A 22,205-nucleotide genomic window follows, 5' to 3' on the forward strand; every position below is an offset into this window, starting at 1 on the left:
ACAAGTTTACAGTATGTGGGCAGCAAATGAGAGCCTGCTGCTGAAATTCATTATTGCTGTGTGCTGTATGTTTTCTCCATGGTATCTACTTTTACCTACTCTTAGCTATCAAGTGACTCTAGCTAGCATCAGTTAACAGGACCTATTTAGAAGGCAGAATGGAATGGCAATTTCATGTAATGCATAAAATCTTCTAAAGTTGTTTTCTTTTTCTCCCTTTCCCCCCGGGGGAAATGTCCAGCATGATTATATAAAATCAAAGTACTTTTCCTTTGATGAATCCAGGCTTTTTTTCCCCCATTTTGTTTTATTCTGCTGTACTCTAAAGTGGAAGATCTGAAATTCTTTAACAAAATAGTTTAATCAGGATTTTAAAGAAAAAAAGGTAAGGTGATTTTTCTTTTTTTAAAGTCTGGATATAAAGTGTTAGGTACCCAAATCTACATTTCTACACCCTGAGTTTCTTGATCTTTAGAGCTACAGCGGGTCTCAAGACATTAATGGAGCAGATTCTCTGCTACTGGCTAAGAAGAAAAGAGGGTGAGAATTTTTCTGCTCACTGAATGAAGGTGAGAGTGTTACAATAGAAACTGCCATAAAGGATGAGAGTAGAGATAAATGCAGTGTTTGAGAGAGAAGGAAAGGCATTATAAAGAAGACCTGAACCACCTAGTGATGTGTTCGTTCAGCGGAGCTTTTAAAAAGTGTACTAATGGCCCATTTTATCTGTCACCCAAAGTCAATGAAAAACGCCCATTGACTTAAGCAGGCTTTGGATCAAGTGCTGAGCTTTTAGGAATAATTATACTCAGCATGCTGAAGTTCCTAGCATTCCTATTCAGAATAAATGCTGCTCCCTCCATTATGTGCACTGACTTTAAACAAACAAACAAGCAATCCCTTTTTCTTGCCCACACAAACTGGAACTGTAGTGCTTCTGCTACTACCCCCAATTCAGCTTGCAGATGTTGAAGAAGTATTTTAGAACAAAACAGTAGTCTAGACCTGGCAAACGGTCTTCGATGGGAAAACTACATTTAAAGGATGTTGTTGTTGCATATATTCTTTGCCTGATAGTTGGAGCATGGCTGGTGGGTTTGGAAACCTTTTGACTTCTGAAGGTGTGTTTTCACTTATTGCTTCCAGACCACTATGTTACTTGGCCCAAGAAATGTGGTAATCCACACTTGCCAAGGCATCTCTTTTAAGATAAGTATGCTGGCAAAAAGGGTAACCATTTTTCAGGCCAGTGCTCCATACTCTCCCTTAGCTATTTTTGCTAAACTGTTTGAACCATTACTTGATTTTGTCCCCCTGTGCTAAGACTACTATTAGGTTTATTTGCTACTACCATTCAGTTTGCTCCGTGGTTCTCCAGTGAAACGCACCCCCAAAAACTACACAACATTGAAGCCCTAAGGAGTATGTTTTATCATTGGAGGCCAATCCAGAAATCTCTAAAAGCCAATGGATAATAAATAAGATGGTAGCTGGAAATCTAACTAGATTCACCCCTCCCACTCTAATAATAATGTAAGAAAAACTCTAATACCAATTCTTACCATCCTCTCATCCCAGCTAAATGAATGCATTGATAAAATTAAAATGCAAAAGCTGATTCTAGAAGGTATGAATTAAGGCACAGGGCACTTTGACACTTTAGCATCTGCTTCATAGGTTAGTACAGATACCACCTCACTTTGTGTGGACAATGGATAACTCTCACTGAAGAGAATGTGACACAGTAAGACAGAGCTAATATAAAGAAGGAGCTGCTTAGAATTTGAAGGTTAGGAGGTTTGTGTGTTGTCTGTGGTGATCTCTCAGAAAAGCATTGCTGTCCACACTATACTATCATCTGTTTTGGGAGCCACAGTATTTTATCAGTTTTTGTGTATATATTTATATCAGTTCAGGACTGGATAGGAACCGAAGCTGAATTACTTGTCCTTATCTGTCTCTGTTTCAAATTCATCTCTTCCTTAGAAACAAAGCCCTTCTATCATAAATAATCCAGAGAAGCATACTAATAGGAGAATGAATTATGGAGTCATGGATTCATAGAATAATTCAGGTTGTAAGGGACCTCTGGGGCTCACCTGGTCCAACACCAGAGATCATCTGTTCCAGAGTGGCATATGCTGTCTCTCTGTAGGAATTAGAGTCCTGTGGGTCGGTCGGAATGTCTTTTTGGACTTTCTACAAACCTACATTTCTATTCTAGAAGGAAAAATGAGGTAAATGATTTAGAGAAATAAGTTTTGAGCCCCCTACAAAATATTTGAAAGATTATTCTTTTTGCAAAATAATATAGGAAGTTATCTTTATGCTTGCTAGGAAAAAGACAGCTAAGGTAGAATATCCTTTTTGTTGCCATTTTCGAGATGGAAAGCTTGATGCACCATGAGTTATTTATACTGACAAATTAGTACTTAAACAAATAAGGTAACCATAGATCCCCAGCTTGGAGACAAGTGCTACAAATAAGCCAAGAACTAAAAACGTACAAGCAAAGTATCTGAATACAGAAAATCCTTGTGAAGTGTTCTACAAAGACATGTGGTAAAAGAAACTAGAACAGTTGTGTTTAGAGGTGAACCTCATAGCTAAGAGACTAAATTCACAAATTTAAAGTAATTTGGATCCAAGAATCCCAAAGCTCTTTGTTCTCCAAAAAAAAAAAAAAAAAAAAAAAAAAAAAAATTAATAAAGCTTCAACATCTATGAAAAGCTAGTGTGGAATGGGACAGTTGTTTGCTGGCAACATTATACCAAGGGTCATGAAATGAAGGGAAGAATATCATCATGAACTAGAAACAAAGTCACATTCAGATAGGCAGGATATTATTATGTGCTATGTAATTTGGCCAGCATGTCTGGCTTACTTCATCCATTACTGTGATGGGTTCTTGGCAAGCGTTCAGAGGTTCTGTTTCAAGCATCACCTGCATTAGAGCCTTTCTAGCCTGTCTAGTGCTCTACCCATACTGTTCTGTTCCTGAGTCAGGCAGAAGTAGGTTTCTTGCATGACTTCTTGAAGCACAAAGTCATTCTTAAAAAGCATTTGAGACAAAATAAAATCATCTTTGTTGTTTTTACTACCAAATGCCGTGTAACAAGACTCTGATATTTGGCTCTCCTGAGCAGTCAAAACTGACCTGAGCCTGACATGTCTGGCCAAGAGAGGAATGTACCTGTGATGCAGTCTCCTGAAATGTCATGAAGTGGCCCGGACTGTTGGCAATTCAGAAAAGAGCAGCATGCTCTTTAAGATGTTAGGCACTGCAATGAGAGTTATCACTTCTTTCTTCCTCAGTCCCTCCTCCTTTTCAGGCAGAGATGTGCATGTATGATTTCTTAACCTATTTTAGAAGACCTTGCTTTCGTGTTCCTCATTATGCTCTGTTGCATGAAATGAAAGAGAAACACTATTGTTACTTTACGAAAGAAGAAACAAATACTTTCATATTTGAAGATAAAGAAGGAGGAAAAACATTAGTGGAAGAGTTATGTACAGGTATGACTTGTTTATAGGTGCTTATTGCAAAGGAGATGTCTGCATTTGCCTTCCCCATTTTGTATGCTATTAGAGGGATTTAAAAAATGTTAACTGTGCAAGTCCAGTGGCAGCTTTGAAGGGGGTCTTTGCCACCATCTATTGGTGAACTAGAGGAAAAGGCAGAGTGAGCTGACCTTACTAGCAATGTTCCCTACTGGACCAGCGGGAGCTTTTGCTCCATTTTGAGGTTTTGGCAGAGGAAATGTTTCTTTATTCTTGCTGTGGGAAAAAGGGCAACGGACTATGGTTATGTCCTCTGAGTGAGGAGCCGCCGTAGCTGAACCTTAGCAATTGGCCAGTTATCCTGTACACCTCTCAGTGGAGAAGGGAGCTCCTCCATCATGTAGAAGAAAGAGTTTCTGATGTCAAGTCTCTTGTCAAGAGTTTCATACTTCACCAAACCTTTCCAGTGGTACAGAAGTAAGTGAACACAAGTACATACTTGTGTTTAAATGCCTTGAACTAACACCACTGAATCCAGCTCCGTCAGTGTAAGGAAATGGGGGTCTTTGGTCTGGCATTGCATTCACACAGCATGCAAAGAGGTAGAACAAAGGTCATGAGATACATCATGATGAAGATTGCAAGAGACAGATGATGCAGGAAAATCTGCTCTTAGGAGGAGGGTCTGTGACACTGAACTTGGGCTCTTGGGCTTTCCCATCCACTTAGCACACTTTGCTGGTTGCACATGAGAGGGGAAGAGGGCAGCAGGTTCCCAAAGGAAGCTCTCCCCACAGGCCAGATAGATCATCCATTGGACAAATTGAGGCAGAGACTGGTAGCCGAAATGATGCAGGAATGGATGTTTCTCCTATTATTCATATTGTTTTTGTGTTTTGCCATATTAGTGCTGTGTTCTCTTTTCTGCTTAATGAATTAAGTTTTCTTTTTCTGATATAAGGTCAGTGTTTGCATGCTGGAATGCAATATCTGTTAAGCACTTCCAGAAAAGAAAACTCATTTCTTCCTGATTTCTGGTAGAGGAACTAAGCCAATTCTGTTTGTTTGTTCTAAGAAAATCCCACTTCAAGTTGGGTCTTGTTGCTGGTGACAAAAAAGAGTGCTGTTCCTGGAAGCATTTCTGCACAGTCCAGTGAGAGGGGCATCTGTGGAATGACATCCCTCACATGGAAAATGTTTGCAGAATCAGCTTATGCCCCTAAAAAGACAGACAAGAAGAGAACTGAGGGGAGCCAGTGTCAGTGACTGAGCTGAAAAAATAAATCTTTTAAAGATGTGTCTAGTTATGAAATGCATCTATTTTATTGGCCTAATCAACACTGCTTGCATATGCAACTGCCTCATGAGTAAAGCTTTTGTAATGCAGGTTTCAAAATGAATTCAGGTAGCGTCAGTGACAGCAGTGAATGAGCACAGAGACAGTTTAAAGAGATTGCTTAGTTTTCAAATCAACAAATTGCTGTGGTTCTACTTAATCCATCAAAAAAGGAGAAGAGAACAATCTGGCAGCCAAGCGGGAAGATATAATAGTAAAGGACATAATGTTCCAGCTATTTTAGGGCCCATTTACACTATGAAACTGATGGCATTAGAGAACAGTTGTTGAACACATTTGAGTAACAGCTGTGCTATTGCTGAAGTGTATAGACTAAAGTGTGTATAGACCTGTAGGGGTGCTCAAGAAGAATAGCTTGGGGAGGCTTCTATTCAGCTTAAGACCGTGCTCTTGCTCAATTTCACTCTGAGTAAAGAAGGACTAGCAGAGTCAAATGACTTCATGAACAGTCTCTTTATTTCAATGAAAGTGGCAGCAATTATATATGATCACTTTGGTAGCTGTATCAATCTTTCTTAAATAAGACTAAATAATACAGATCAAAAAAGTGCCTTCAGTTTTCATTCACAGATAGTCTGGTCATTGTTTAGGTATCTGTTCCATGAATGAGATACTTGCTTTCCCTCCCTCCTTCCCTTTCTTGAGGTGGGGCTGCCATTCTGCTTATGCTTCAGACTGGACCTCCTACTGAGAAGTAAACTGAGAATAAGGAAATGCATCTCATCACAAGCTGATATGAGAAAGACTTTCAAAGTCATTGTGAGGTAAGTTTTATTCCCTTAGAAAAGATTTTGTTCATAGTTTAGCTCACCTATCAAAGCCTCCCTGCCAAACCTGACCCACATGATGTGTTCAAAGTCTGTATGCATTAATCATTTTTGGATGAATAACTGAAGCAGAAGGATAAATAACTTTGCAGCAATTTTAGTGTGTGCCTCATTGGCTCATCTATGTTTGCAACCCTGTATTTGTGCAGTTGTTGAGGAAGTGTTTGCACTAGCCAGAGAACAGTGAATTGTCTGTAATGGTAAGGTGGTGGCAGCTCAGGTCCTCCGGGGTGCAAGTACTCAGATGCCAGCAGTGACAGCTGCTTCTGTCTTCTCCACCCTGGAGGGCCTGAGCTGCTGCAGGCTTTCTTTCTGGCACTCAGGACTCTTTGAACCTTTTTAGGAGCCATTTTCAGGAACACTGACTTAAATGATCTTTACTTTTCCTCCTTTCTCAATATGACAGCTATGACTGCCATTTCTTTATTGTTATTACATCTGAATTTTAATTTCTTTCCCTTAGTGGATTATTGGCAATTTCTGAAAATAACTATTTATTGCAGGCTGCTGAAGCATGGGAAGTATAGCATTGACCTGGAAGTTGCTCAGTAGCTGCTCTCCGTAATTAGGGCTTCTTTTGTGCATAGCACAGTTGCTTGCACTAATTGTGTGTAGGCATGTTGCACATTTTCTACTCTGCTTTGTGAATAAATGCCCAATTTACATAAACAATGATGCCATTTGAATATGCAACTGGGGATTCAAAATCTACACAGGAGCTTAATTTCAATTTATGAAGATCAGAGCATACATTCTACCTCCACTTAGCTTATACTGAGACTGCCAAAATGCCACTGTAACTTAATTTTGAATCATCTTTCTTGTATTTAGAACTGTGCAGTCTGTAACAATTTTTATCTGCCTTTAATTATTTGTAGTGATTTGAATGTCTTTACATTAGATTATGGCTTCAAATTCAGTATCTTCTTACGATGCTAAAAGTTCAGAATAGAAACTGCAGTTCTAGTTCCCCAAAAACAACAGATGTAAGAGAAAAAAGGCAAGAGAAAGAGCCTACCTGTCAAAGTGTGCGGAAAGAGGGAAACAAGCAGTGGATATATTAAGAAATACAACAGATTAAAAAAAGTTGTCCCTCTTTAAGAACTCATCTGGCTGCAGCACTAACACAGGCAAGGAATTTTAGTAGGGTTATTCCTTCAAATTTACTGTTCTCCATCCTCCTCGCAGTATCACACCTTTTCTCACGTTGACTACTCTGATGAGGAAAGCACTTACTGCCTTAACATGTAGGAAGGATTTAGAGGACATGCTTGCTTTATACTGGAGAGTCTCAGGCATTCCCTTTCTGCTTCTCACAGATCCACTTGTTTGCTGTCCTTCTGGGGAGGGCCAAGAGTTTAGCGTTCCCTGGCTACAGTGGCCCTCTAGATTTACTATCCTGAAAACTACCTCGTTTTAGGTACACACATTTAGTTTCCTAAAGGAAACCAGAACAAAGCTGTTTCTTTTGCCAATGGCCCCATTCACAGACATTCCTGTGCAAAATAAATTCTGCCTGAGTAAAATAAATCTGACCTACCATGACTTAGATTATAATAGTAATAATTTTAATAGTGTCATTGACATCAGTGAAATTACTCTGGGTTTGTTGTGTCTAAATTTGGGGATTTCCAGCTTTCCTATAATCAGATAAATCCTTGTTATGGACAACCACTGTGATAGCTGATGGTTCTTCATAGCAGGCAAAACTTTAAAGTAAAGTTGTATGAAGACTTCTAGTTTGTTTTTGTTATCTTGAAAAAAATTATGTTTCTGGCAAAACACTTGAAAATGGAATATTTAATCAAAATCAGTTACATTGTGGATCTGAAAATATTTCCATGTTGCCTCATAATTTCCTTCTAACTTAGACTGGCTTCCTTCTGCCTATAACAGCCTCTTCCCATATAAGAGAAAACGTTTAATGATGGAAGATAAAATCCAGCAAAGGAGCACAATGGACAGGGGAGAACGGGAGCATTTGGAGACTGGTCAATGACTCCCGCAAGGCACTATAATAAAACATACAAATCAAATTATTTTTTAGATATAAACCAAAATGGAGACCTTTCTAGCTTTCGATATTTGTTTTTTAGTTTTGCACGGAAAGTAAATATTTTCTAAGAAGGAAAATTGTTTTGTAAAAATACTGGCTAGCTGCTAAAAATACATCACAAAAACTGAATCTAGGATTTGGAAGAGCTGGAATAAGAATTGAGAGAGTCTTATCAAAAACTTTATTTCTAATTTTATTCATGTAAATTCTGGGCTTTTTAGAGCAACAACATGTGCAGTCCCTTTCCCTTGCAAGGGTCTACGGATTTTTCCTGGCATTTCTGCAGGTTTTGCAGGTTTCTTAGGAACTGCAAAACATTATTGTTCATTCAGTGGAATGTCCTCTGAACACCCCACGACTACTCTAAGGACTTGAACTCAGTCTGGATCTTCTTTGTCTTATATCACCTCTTTGAAAAATTATGTTTATTTCTGGATATGTAAGGAATCCATAATTACCGAGGCAATAGTAAAACTATAGAAAGTTTAATACTCATCAGCAGTCCAGTCATTCATAAAAATTCACCTGAACTAAGACATCCAATTAGCTTAGGTGTTTGGGGAAATCAGAGCAGGAAACTAAATCAAAATAATGTTCTAAAGTGGAGATGTTTTTCTGGCCAACAAGGGAAGGATTAGGAAAAAAATTGGGTTCTTGATTTCATACAAGAAAGTTAATCAAATATTTTTAATCCAGAGGGTTTTTTTGTTGTTATGTGCTGCCTTGTTCAATTGAGGTTCTGCCACGCTGTAGCTTCTGACAGTTCTAGCCTTGACATTTCTAATAATGCTTTCAATACCTCCTGAAAATTCCTGTAAGAGAGGATTTATGTGACAAGTTAATCAAAGCAGACTATACAGCAGTGTGTTTTCATCCCAGACAAATATCCATGTTCCATTACTGAAGTAGATAAAATACTTGATGGACAGCAGTGACCAGCTGCCTACTGTTTTATGCAGTCAGATATTTATTTCTTTTACTTCAGAAATTTATGAGCAGGTTATATATTCAGATTTCTTCCTGGTCTTGCAGCTGATTGCCTAAAACCTCCCATCTGTGGTTTATACTAGTTGAGCGTAGAAGCACTTGCTTTGATAAAATAGATACTGCAGTGATTTGACGTAAATGAATTTTTCATGCGGACTGTTTCTGTGGGGCTGCTGGTGCTAAGTTCACATGAAAAGCACATGCCTGACAAAACTGTCATAATCTGAAGAAACCAAGATTGTAGCTGACAAGGAATGACATAAGATGAATAACAAAAGCTCATTTTAAGGTATAACTCGCTTGGAGAATGGTGGCTTTCTATTCAGACCAGGCAGCTGCAGCCTGTGAGATACAAACCCAAATTACTTTCACATCCAGCTGGTCCAAGGTGTGTCCCACTATACGAATGTTGCAACATTACACAATGTAAATTAGGAAAGAGAGTAGCACAGTAAATCCATTGGCCTCTAGGGCAACATCTGTTCCCCCTCTCTCTTCCCCCCACCCCAGCTGATTTATCTGCAATACCCTGAAGTATTCACTATGAATTGGGATGCTGAAAACCAAAGGCATTTATCACCACTGAAGTGAAACAAGAGATTTCGGCAGTTGCCTTGATTAAAGAAAAAGGATCAATTTATAGTGTATCCAGTAAAGTAATGTAACCATGTGACTTCAGAAATGCCACTGTCGAGTTAGGTAATGGCAGTGTTTGCCTTGCTTCTTTTATATCCTCTTCTGAAATTGTGGAAACAGCGAAAAGGAAAATGAGAACTGAAATGTTCCAGAGTGTGATGCCTCAGGTTTTCTCTAGAGCCCCAGAGTACTGCTTATTCACCTGCTTTTTGCAAGAAAAATGCTGGTTTGTGTTTGCTGCAGAGAACTTGTTTCCAAGGCTTTGCACCAGTGATACCAATTGTAAATAAGGGTCCTTAGCAGCTTAGCAAGAAGTACCCTTCAGCTCTGGGCATCCTAAACATGTCTGCAGGCCTGTGAGGAACATCTTTGCACTGGAGTTAGTATCTCCTCTATTGTTTTTTTTCCCAAATCACCTTGTTGCCAACCTCAGACAAGCTTAGAGGCCAAAGACAAGCATTCTTCAGCAAGCGTTAAAGCCATACTGTTACCTACCAATATGCAAGAGATACAAAACAGAACTCCTTCCACCAGCTAGTCTAGACCTGACAAGTAGATAGCCATGCTTATCCTTTCCAACCAATGTAATTTCCCCCTTATTTTTACTGTTTCAGCTTCAAAGCTGATGACCTAGTTTGCACTGAATAGCCAACAGCACTCCGCCTCTTCTCTCCAGGGACTTCTGCTCTTTCTTTTTTTGAAAGCTTCAGTATCTTCCATCACCCACAGTCCATGTCTGTGAGAGCTGGGGTTCAGGATAGAAAGGTGAGGACTTGATGGCTTTTTCTGGAACTGGGCACTGAGGGCCAGCCTGCTGGCTACCTCTTCTTGTCCAGCCTTGGCTGAGGAATTTATATCTTAAGATCCCGCTGGAGCTATTAATATCATATGTTTAAATGCTAAAAAAGAGATAAATTACATGTACACTCTGTAAGTTCATGTTCTTTCATATATTACCATCTTTCAAAGGAGATTACACATAGCACAATAATGATACAGATGACAGTTTCTGTAGCACAATACCTTGTCCAATATGCATCCCCCATATTTGCTATTAGTTGTTGTGGCTTGAGTGTTACAGAGTCCTTCCTCCACTCATTAGTTAGAGGTGGTGCTGTCTTTATATGACAGAGAGTTCTGTGCTTCAGGAAAGAATTTCTGGTTACCTTTCCTCAGGGGTTCCCTCAGGAAACAGCAGCTTCCTCTAGCCAGGACATTTTGAAACAGCCTATTAGCAGAGGCGCTCCATGGAATTAGTACATCGCCTTTGCTGTCAGGTCGGTTGCTCCCTTCAGCAGACAGTGTTGTCCATTTCTAAGGCCTCATGGTTGCAGCCCTCATGCCTATACTGAATGGGTGTTAGAGTCACTTTTCACTACCAGCATTTCTAATTATCTATTTAATCTCTAGATTTATTTGGACTACTATCACTGTTCTCCTGGACTCCTAAGCCTACATCTACCATGAAGTATTTCTTCAGGTCTGTTTGTAGAGACTTTCTGTTTGCCATACAAATTACAAAACTTTCTAGCCATACTATTAGCTATAACCTTCCTTCACCCTTCTGTTCACTCTTTGCACTACCTTTTTAAGATTTAAATTAATTGGGGCAGGAATTTTGTGCTAATTTTGCATAAAAAGCTCTCAGTAATGGACTAAATAAATAATTAAAGTGTTACCATTTGTCCGTTTAGCATTAGATTTAACAAAATGTTTGAAATGTGTAATACATAAGTGATTGTAGATTACTGAGATGTGCAGTATTCTTGCAGGAACATGCTGCTTTTAAGAGCCTTCTCTTATGGACTGGAAATTTAAATATAGTTTTAAGAGGCCTCCCACTGAATTTACTTACCTGTTGTTAAGGGTTTAACAGGGGAGGGAACACCTCCAGTTAATTTGGAATTCAAAAGACATTCCTAACATTTAAAGTCATGCAGTTTTATACATACCTCTTTAACTTACACTGAAAGGAGTTAGGTGGGTGCCACAAGCTAAGAAGGTGTATATGTGTTTGCAAGATTGGAGTTTTGGATAGTAAATGCTTCAAGGCAGAGATTTTGTGTTTAAGATATAGATTTGTACATGAAGGCTGTTTGAAAGTAATCTAGCATGTGAATTTAAAGCATGCCAGCTATTTCCACACAAGCTCTTCATGTAGCCACTCTTAATCCATACAGAGCATCTTTCTAAAATTGCCTCAAGCTAGTTTGGAAGTGGATTAGTTTAAGCCACATTTAGGTGTCCTTAGTAAGGAATTAGAACAGGTATAAGAGGAGTGACTGTGGAACTCTCATTGTGGAAAAAATGTTCCAGGCTGTTTTCCCACTTAGATGTAGCTCATCGCAGCAGGGTCCTGATATTGATTGGAGCCTTTCTGTGCTATCACACCCAGTAAGCTTCTATGACTGAAAACACTGCAGACTATTGAGTCATTTGAACTATCCGTAGTTGTAATACTTTTTCAAAACGTACCAATAATCTTGTTTGGATAGAGTTCCTCTTAGTAGCAAGCTGTCACTTCCCAGGTTTTTATGCTGTGGTGAGATGAGTCCTTAGGAAGCAGGACACAATGATTTTATTCATAAAGCATTATGCATGTAGTAGAACATCCTGGCTCTGTCTAATTAAGCAATAATTCACCATGGGCATCCACGCCTTTCAGAGTGACTGTTATCTGCCTCAGCTGCGTTGTTGAAAGGCATAAGGCTACAAGCCACACAAGTGCCAGTGCAGTCATCCTCTGGGAAGGCCTTCTCCAGAACACTTTACTAATATGAAGTATGTAGTTTTGTCCTGTCTTTAAGTTTTGCTTGCTTGTGCAATGTTTATATTATAGAGTGAGAGTAATGCCTGGGTTCATGGAGCACAAGAATATTGCTGTAGTAATGATCTGAGATAGAGCCAAAACAGCTGAGAGCAGTTATATCCTGCTCCAGGTGTATTTCCTGATTCAGGGCTATTGGCCCTCCTTAAACTGATAGCAAGGCCATGGGAGTTAAACTTATTTGGAGGATGTATGGAGCTATGATCAGAACTTTCCTTGTGCTTTCTGTCTTTCATATTTTCCTGCTTCTTGTCTAGATCTGTAGGTAGAATATAGCTTCAATATCAAATGTCAGAATGAAAGAGTGGAGGGTAGGCTGAGTGGAGAATAGTGGCTTATACAGCCTGCAGGAGAGGTGAGAAAAGGGCATGTTGAATAGTCTGTGGAAAGAAAGGAGAAAGAGTGTAAGCAGTAAAAAGAACACAGGAGGAAAGGGGATAGGTAGGAAGTGGGTAGCATCATTAAAAAACATGGAAAAGCTGTCAGTAAAGGAAATATAGAGGTAAGATAGGCTAAGAAAGAATTGCTAGTAAGTAAAGCAAGCTATGAGAAAGTCCAAGAGAAGTAGTTTTTGTGCTAGATGGGAAAGGAGGGAGTCTGTCCAGAAGCAATTTTGATGAACTTGTAACTCTGAGGACCTGGAGAGGTAATGGAAGAAGAGGGTCAGAAGCCCCAGTGAGTTACCTGTGGGCATATGTAGAAAGCAGCCTGGTGGCTGTGGAAACCCAGAATTAGGCACTCTAGGGAGCTGTTCTGCAATCCTTGGATTACAGTAAAAAGGGAAGGGCTGGTTAAGGGAGAAAGAGAAGAGCAATTGTTAAGACAGAAGTGGACTAATGAAGATCTTCACTCATGGTAGCTTCAGCAACATCCAGGAGTTGAATCAAGGTTTGACTCTTGTTCATATATCTCACCAGTTGTGTTATGGGTTCACAGTCATGCAATAGTAAGTTCTTGGCAGTTGCTCAGTAGTTTGTTCTTCTGCTCTTTTGTTGAAACAGCACATGATGGATTTGAGCAAAGCTCTTTCTTTTCATTGCTAAGCCTGGTGCCTTCCACAACCACAGGGTCTGCACTCTATCAGGCCTGGCACAGAGAGAAGCAGCAAGCAAATCATCTTCATTTTGTGTTTTGAGTCTATAGTCTATTAAAATCTATGAAAAGCCATAGCTTTTAAGTTGCCTAACATAACAATTTCCCATCTCTGTCTCTCACACTTGCTTAACTCAGTCTTATAAAACTTTGTGTGAATTGTCATGCTGTGTTATATTGTCTGGAAATATCTCATATATAAATCATTTGAAAATGCACACAACCATCATGGGGAAGAAAATGCATAGTGAATTGTCTATCTACAGTAACAGCGGTTCCAAAAGGTTTTTCCCCACCACCTTATTCCTTTTTGCTCTTGTAGAGAAGCTAAATATATGTAAGATAGAATATTCAGAAAATGTCATGAATCATTGAGGGTTTTTTGGCAGGGGAGGGCTTTTAGGGTCAATCTGTTTTGTTTACAGAGCATGTGAGGCTTTTGTTGTGTTGTTGTAATGTCTGGCTAGTGGAAAATACATCTTCTTAAATCAATTTAAAAAATAACATTTATGATTGTGGAAGATATTTATGACAATAAACATTGCTATGCTGTAAAATAGAAAAAAAGGCTCTCCAGGGCTAAATGTAGGTTTTTGCCTGCTTTGGCTGTTTTAAAAATTTAACAATTTCAGAGGAAGCTAACCACACAATTGCATCTTTTCCAGGGTTGTTACAACCTTCTGCTGCGAACTGTCTAAATGATTCTATTTAAAATCATAACTGAGATTACTCTTATCAGTTGAGACTAGGTCATCATGGCTTTATTACTGTAGCAATTGGATTTAGTCAAGATAAGTTAGTCAAAATGTGGATCAGCTGCATCAGTTTTTTCTTTTAGAGACTGCCTAGACAGCGTCTAATGTGAAAACTAGCACCATCCAGAACCATGGTATCTCCAAGGCCTTGTGAGGTGGGAGTTAGGATTAAGATTAGCAGTTTTCTCCCCTTGTGCTTGCTGGTGATGTGCTTGTCAGTGGCTGGTAATGCTTTCAACCATCTGGAGAGAATGTGGTAAAGGTGAGATAGGAGAGCTACTATTCAGAGTGGATTGAGTTGGTCATATACATCTCTGAGCTGGGAGAAATGTCATTAATTGTGCTTTGGGCATCAGCTCATCTTTAGCTTCATGGAGTGGCAGAGGAATGCAGGTTAAGGCCAATAAGAAACACAAAGCTGCTGACATGAATGGGTTTGAAATTATTTTCCTGCTAAGATTAAGTCTAGTTTTGTATGGGGAGAGTTCAGCTGAATGGGGGAACTGTGCTAGCAGCTGTGAAGAAGAGCATTAGCCTGAGGTCATACACTGTACATATGCTGCCTGAAACCTGACAGTTCCTGCTGTCGATTTTCTGAAGTGCTTTAGTGAGATGGCAATTACATGCAGAGCCATACTGAGATATTTCTGCTCCTAGGGCATAATGGTATCTGTACCTTTTCCTAGTACTTCTGTTTCCCTTTAGAATCTGCATTTCCAAATCCATCCTGCTGGATGCCAGAAGTACCATTAGATGGGTTCTCTGTGCCTTGTTCCAAGATGATATTCTCTACCTGGCTTAAACAGTTTCTGTGGAAAGTGACTGGCCCCAGCTGTGCTCGTTCCTGCTTGCTGAGGACAGCATAGGTGCAAGGCAGGGAGAACAGCAGCCCTTCCTTGAGAGAACTGGGACCGTGAGAAGTGTTGAGGCATAAATTCTCCTTGAAGCATAAGCAGCTCCCTCTTTCTAAGACTGCATTTGCAGGTGACACCTGCATGTAATATCTGGGTTGGGTTGACAACAGTAAAACCAGCCTCATTCTCCACCTGCTCCCTGAACAAAGCTTTGTGATACATAGCTGACAAATGCCACAAAATCCAAAGGAGCAGCTGCAGCAGGCTTGACTTCAGCCTCTTTTCCAGGAATTACTTACATCTTGCATTTGTCACGTGTTCAAATTCTGTCTAATCTAGTGGCAATTTCAGTCCTGAGAAGCTCTGTAAATATCATCAATGTGCTTGACCTCCCTTTAGGTGGTAGATGGAAGGCCTTTGAAATGCTGAAAAAGGCTGGTACCAGCATCATCTCCAGGTGATGGATCAGTGCTCCAGGACCATCTGAAAATACGGTGCCTCTGAACATCTACCCTGGTTTCATGTCAACAGCTCTAGGAGGAACTCTTAAAAACCAGGATAAGACATCAGGGAGGAAAGTTCTTTATTTCCTTCCTTTTGAGATCCATTCTCCATATTTTCTATATGCCAACTCCACTGATAACGCAACCTGACCTGTAAAACCTGCCACCAGGTTCAGCTAAAAAGTCTGTTGCTCAACAGGCATCTGGTGAACGTGCCCTGAATTAGGCTACTGTATTTACTGCACACATGACCTACTCTGTTGATCACTGAAGGTGATTAATAGTAATCTCTCTTTTTTTGCAATGGAACTGTATTAGGTATAATCACGTAATTATTTAATGAGGTTTAGCTATGGAGATGCTAACCTGTATCTGGAATGTTCTTAAGCTTTTCTGCCTAGATTTGCAAGCTGAGACTCTGGCAATCAAGATAAAAGAAAGTTTGTCTGCACTGGAAAACTTAAGAATTGAAGTAATTAATGGAGTTAAAGTGGATTAGTTAAATCAGATTAATTCTTGATCATCCAAAGTGAATTAAACTAAACCAAGTTAAGACCACTTCCTGAGTAAGAGCACCCACTTGCTGGCTTAATGCAGTTTAACTAATCTTCTTAGAAAGTGAATTTGGATTACTTTTCCTGACTATCCTCTCATACCCAGTTCCTTAGCATTAAAACAGAAATGGCTTCAAAAGTGCTTTTCCCAAGGCTTTGGGGCATGATCGAACCTGACGTTCAAGAGGATATCCTATGATTAGTACTCAAGAAAAAGCATCTGCATGAGTGCTAGGAATAAAATGAATAGATCTTTATGCAGTTTTATGTGCTAAGCTGAAACAGTTCAGGCTATATGTCATTCATATTTTCCATATGTTTATATCTTGGATGCCGACAAACTGGGTGACAACGGCATCTAATCTTAGCAGCAAACTAGATGGAAGAGGAGCATGAGGGCAGGCAGGTTGAATCAGATGAAATCTTATTGTTCTACAGTCAAAGGACTTTAAAGTTGTTATGACCTTCTTCATATAATCTGATCTTCTGCTATTTAAGGTTAGTGGGTGAGTTTTATCTTAAGCCCTGTGGAGTGGTTGGGAAAGTTTTGGAGCTGTACTCTGTTGTGTCTCTGAGGTAGTGCTACCCAGCTGGAGAGATCACTGTGTGTGCTCAGCTCAAGGGTTTATTTGTGAAAGTGGCAGAACCTTTGTTTCCTGTAGTTTCATTCCAAGGAATGTGGCTTTTCTTGCTTTTTGGTTAAATCCTGATGGAGGCAAAGTACTAGGAACTTCTGCTTTTGATGTGGCTAGTCTGTGGCAAGTCTCACCACTATGGCTTTGCCTAGCTATGTTGTGGTAGAAAAACTGCAGTGCTGTTTCCAGTTTTTTTTGTTTTCTCAGGTTAGCCATCTAAAGCTAGTTATCTTACTTTAAAAAGGAGTCACATGCCTTGGGCATGAAGTTTAAAGTTATGTGTATACTATGCTAAAGAGCTCATAGTGTATCTGTAGCACATATTGTGGAAAATATTTGTGTGATGCAGTTTACCGACTAGAGCTTAGGACCACAGAATTTCATAAGCACTATTTAAAAACATAAGTAGAAGAGTTCTTTTTCCCTCACTGCATATTTGGCCCTATTTGCATATCGTATTACAAGACTGCAAAATGTAGCTCAAATCTAGCAATTGGTAGCACAGAATAGAAAGGAAAAGCTTTAAGCACCTCTACTGATTTTAGTGGGACAGTGCATAGTCTCAGCAGTTTTTCTGTGTGCTGTCATTTGCAAGATCAGTGCATAAAGTCCCCCTGATCTCTCTGATTTTGGTGGGACTTGTCATGTGAAGAAGTCATGATTCCTGTCAGCTGAATTGTAATGCACAACTACATTGCTGGTTTTCAGATCTGCTAAGCCATCATTCACAAAAGCATCCTAAAGCTGTCCTGGCTTTGTTGACTTACATCTCCATTACTGGATATGGATTACTTTTGATTTTAAGAGAGGTTGAAAGGGTAAGAAAGATGTCTGCCTTGTGAAAATTATTGAGAAGACAGGTTGTAGTCAGGGGTAGGTATTTGAGCCAATCAGGCTCTGAAACAGGATGGATGCATTTTTCCAGTGTGGTGCCTGAGCTAACATGTAAATTTGGACACAGCTTTGCAACCCAAGCTAGTCATCGTGCACAGCTCTGTGCTGTGTTGTTTGGTGTTACTGCCTAGAAAATCATGTGCACTACTTCCTTGCATGGTGTAGGTAGGCCTGAAGGAGACACATGAGCTACCAACTAGATGTCTAGAAATGTTTAAGTAAAGGATTTTGAAGACAGGAATGGCCTTATCTTCAGTAATGCCTTTAATATAATCTCTTTATATCACTCAGGCAATATAAAGTAAATTTAGAATTGAGATAAGTATAACTCATACCTACATGAATTCTCTTCTGTACTGCTGGTTGTACAGAAGGGCTGTGGTGTAAAATAACTTATGGTATCTTGGCAATAAAATACCTTCTCTGCAGTGGATGTTAAACAAACAAGAAATCATGATAATTCCCACCTAACAGACAATCTAAATGAGTAACTACTATCTCATAGATCTTTTTTCATGTGACATTGTTTGAAGAGACAGAGTATCCAAATATGAAAAGCAAGGCAGTTTTCCTTGACAACAGGCCAGGTTTTACTCAAGAAAACTGCAGCACAATTCAAATGTTGATCCTTGGTCATTTCCTCTAGCCAATTTAATCTGATTCATCGCCAAATCCCAACACTTTGTAATATAATAAACTGATGGTCTTTGATTATATCTGACACCAGCAAAGGAGCACTGATCAGAAATATTTTCCTTTGATTTCTCTGGGTAGTGGATCAGATGTAGCAGTAAAAGGAAAGGAACAAATGAACATCATAAAATGAACTTTTTTTTAAATCTCTGCCTACAAAGATGTTCTTTAGAACTACAGACAACACAATCTTTCTTTACTCTTAAACCGTGAGCAAAACCTTTCTGTATACAATACCTGGAAGTCCCCAAATACCATGAAATGTCTAGAAGAAATCAGTGCATACATGAGGACAGGTGTGACGTCCGGTGGATCCTTCTGGTATATCATCCTCCACATCCATGTGTTATGGAAATTAGGCTTGTCAGCCACCATAACAGGGCCTGACCCTAGGTTCCCACAAGTAAAGTTCAGAGCCAAATCAAAACAAATTAAATTTTAATCACGCGCATGCCGTAATTACAGCTCGAGCTGGGTGCCTCCAAAGAGGGACCCTAACATAAACAAATCCTGGGCAATTATAGTTTTTTCAACTTACATTTCCCACCCCTCACGTGGTAGTTAGACCAAAAGTAATTTTTTGGTCTGGGGTTTCCTGCTCCTCATTGGGTCTCATCGTCATTCTGAGGTAAGCTGTTTTTCTCCTCATTTTTGTTTTTTGCAGTCTCTGCTGACGGTTGTACCTCTGTTTTTGTTGGGTCTTACTGTTGTGTCTTAAGGTCCTGAGGAGGAGGAGGTGATTCTAAATCATAACAATTAACACTGCCCCAGCAGTGAGCTAAGGCTTTGTCCCTCAAGGTCCTAATGCCCTGCACTGGTCTTATTTCAAAGCCTTGACACCTTCCCTTTTGGAGTGTGAGATGCAGGAATGCAGACTGCTTGTAACTTCCTTATCTTCCTAGCTTGAACCAGCTCTGAGGCCCCCTTTCTTACTGGACTAAGTAAAAGTTCATTATTTTGTCTAAGTGCAGCCTAAGGCTTCAGCAAATTTAGCTGCTCATGCTAAGCAAGTTTTATATAAGTTGTGCTAAGCAGCTACCTCTAGACAGTTTCAGTTCGCTATTCTTTAACAGTTCCCCCCTTTGTTTTTATGAAGCATCCCTGCTAATACTTTAAACAGAGTTCTCGAAGCCTTTCAAGGCGTACTATCACGTTCCATAATCTTATGCATAATATGATCATAAACAATAGGCATAACACAGTTAAAGTTAACACAACTACTACTGGGTGCAACACATGATTATAAATCGCTGTTGTAGTTGGTGACCACCATCCCAGCCACGATGTTCTCCATCCCTTTTTATCCTTTCCGAGACGTGGTGTGTCTCTTCCGCATCATGATGAATGGTGATTAGAGTTTTCTGTCCACTGTTTTGGATGTGTTCTAGCAGTCGATGCAAATCGTCGTGTTGTAGTAGTTTCTTTACCAGGGTGAGATTCATCCCAATGGGGGTAGGTAGTAAATTTTGAATTAATGTATAATTAGATTGTAACAATTGATAAGATCTAATAGGAGCTGAATAATTAAAGTCGCATCCCATAATCTTTGGTAAAGTTACAAATACAAATATTTGAGTGATTACTTGTATCTACAACAATGTTATCTATGAATATAAGATTACAAAGTGTTCTTACACATACACATTCTTTTGCAACATATACAAGTACAGTTCAACTTTAACAGCAAAATAAGAACATAGTATGACAGTATATGGCCTGTTCCATTTAGGTTTTAACTTGGATTTTTGTGAAAATACTTTAACTAAAACTTCATCCCCGGGCTGTATACCAAGCACTTGTATTTCAGGTGGTGTGGATTGATATCATATATATATATATGTATATATATATTTTTTTTTAAGATTTTCAAACCTTTTTGCATACTTAGAACATACTGGGTTAGTTGTTCATCTCTGTCTAACAGGCTGGTCTTAGCTGGAATAATAAGTCCCTAGTACAGCTAAATGTCTCCCAAAGAATTTCTGCTGGTGTTAGTCCTATGGGTTGCCATGGGACATTTCAAACATCCCATAGAGCTAAGTTTAATGCTTCTGGCCATTTTAGGCTAGCATGTGTGCATTTCTTGCTATTTTTTCTTTTAATGTTCTATTCATTCTTTCTACTTGTCCTGAAGATTGTGGGTGATAAGGGGTACATAGGTTTCTTTTTATTCCTAATGATTTATATAACTGAGTGATTATGCTTGCCGTAAAATGGGCAGCCCTATCTGAATCAGTGGCTTCTGGGACCCCATACCTGGGTATGATTTCCTTCAGTAAGGCTTTTACCACTCCCCCTGTGTCGGCCTTTCTTGTTGGGAAAGCTTCTACCCAGCCTGATAACTGATCTGCTATCACTAACAAGTGTTTGTACCCATTGGCAGATGGCAAATCCGCATAATCTATTTGTAGCTTCTGGAAAGGGAAGTAAGCCCATGGTCGCCCCCCCTAAATCTGAGCTTGGCTTGTTATTTGAAAACTTCTGGCAGGTCGGGCAGCTATTTGTTATTCTTTTAGGCAGCTGCATAAATTCCTGGAGCAGCCCATACTTTCTGTACCTGCTTAGCTATTGCCTCGGCTCCCCCATGAGCTTTATCGTGAAACCACCTAGCTATAGTAATTAAATATTTGGTTTTGGTAGAATTGGTTTTCCTCCAATTGTCCATACTCCATCATCACTTTGTTTTGCTTCCCACTGCTCCCATTGTTTTTTCTCTTCCACTGAGCAGTCTTTTTCATACATAGTTTTGGGGTCTATTAAGTTTGGCCACTCACTCTGGTCCATCCTTGGAACTGCCCCCATACATTCTTTCAGAGGCTGTCGAGCTGCAGCTTTTGCAGCAGCGTCGGCTAAAGCATTTCCTCTGCTAATTTCTGTAGTGTCTTTAGTATGGGCTGGGCAGTGTATTACAGCAATTTCTTTGGGCAGTTGAACTGCTTCCAGCAAATTACGTATTTCTTCTCCATTAGCTAATTTCTTTCCTGATGACGAAAAGAATCCTCGTTCTTTCCGTAACATCCCTGTTGCATGACATACTCCAAATGCATATTTAGAATTGGTATAGATATTTACCCGCAAGTTCTTACCTATTTTTGCTGCTTGGGTCAATGCTATTAATTTTGCTCCTTGAGCACTTACTGATGGAGACAAAGGATTGGCCTCAAGTACCTCAAAGACATTAGTGACAGCATAGCCGGAGCGGTGCCTTCCGTCCAAATAATAGGATGATCCATCTGTAAACAGAACTAAGTCTGGGTTCTCCAAAGGTTCATCTTTAAGGTCCTCCCGGGGCTTGCTCGAGCTGACGATCACCTGCTCACAGGAATGATGCGGCTCTCCATCCTCCAGTAGAGGCAATAGTGTTGCTGGGTTTAAGATATTGCATCTTTTTAAAGTCACATTGTCTGCATGCAGTATTATCAGTTCATAGCGGTGAGCTCTCTGTGGGGATAGTGCTTGAATTATGTATTGCTTCATTAACAGTTCTACTTCATGTGGCACAGACACAGTCAATGAATGACCCAAAACTACAGGTCGTGGGTTTTTTTGTTTTTTTGGTTTTTGTTTTTTTTTCCCAATAAGAGCTGCCGTAGCTGCTATTGCTCTGATGCATCCTGGAGTGCCTTTAGTTACTGCATCTAGCTGGGTGGAGTAAATAGGCCACTGGTCTACAGTGAGGACCTAGTTTTTGGGCGAGTACCCCACTTGCTACTCCCTGTCGTTCATGGACAAATAATTCAAATAGTTTGCTATAATCTGGTAACCCTAGAGCAGGGGCTGAAACTAACGCTTTTTTTACAGATGTAAAAGCTTTCTCCCTTTCTGGGCCCCAGGCCAAAGGCTCTATCTCCTCCTTTTTTGTTGCCTGTACTAGAGGCTTAGTAAATTTTGCTAACCCAGGAATCCATGGTCGGCAAAATCCCACAGCTCATAAAAATCCCCTAAGTTGTTTTTTTGTTACAGGACAAGGCATATTAAGAATTGTCTTTACTCGTTCTGAATCAACTAACCTGTGTCCTTCTTGTAAAATATT

This window comes from Dromaius novaehollandiae, chromosome 2 (genome assembly GCF_036370855.1).
Source record: "Dromaius novaehollandiae isolate bDroNov1 chromosome 2, bDroNov1.hap1, whole genome shotgun sequence".
Lineage (NCBI taxonomy): Eukaryota > Metazoa > Chordata > Aves > Casuariiformes > Dromaiidae > Dromaius > Dromaius novaehollandiae.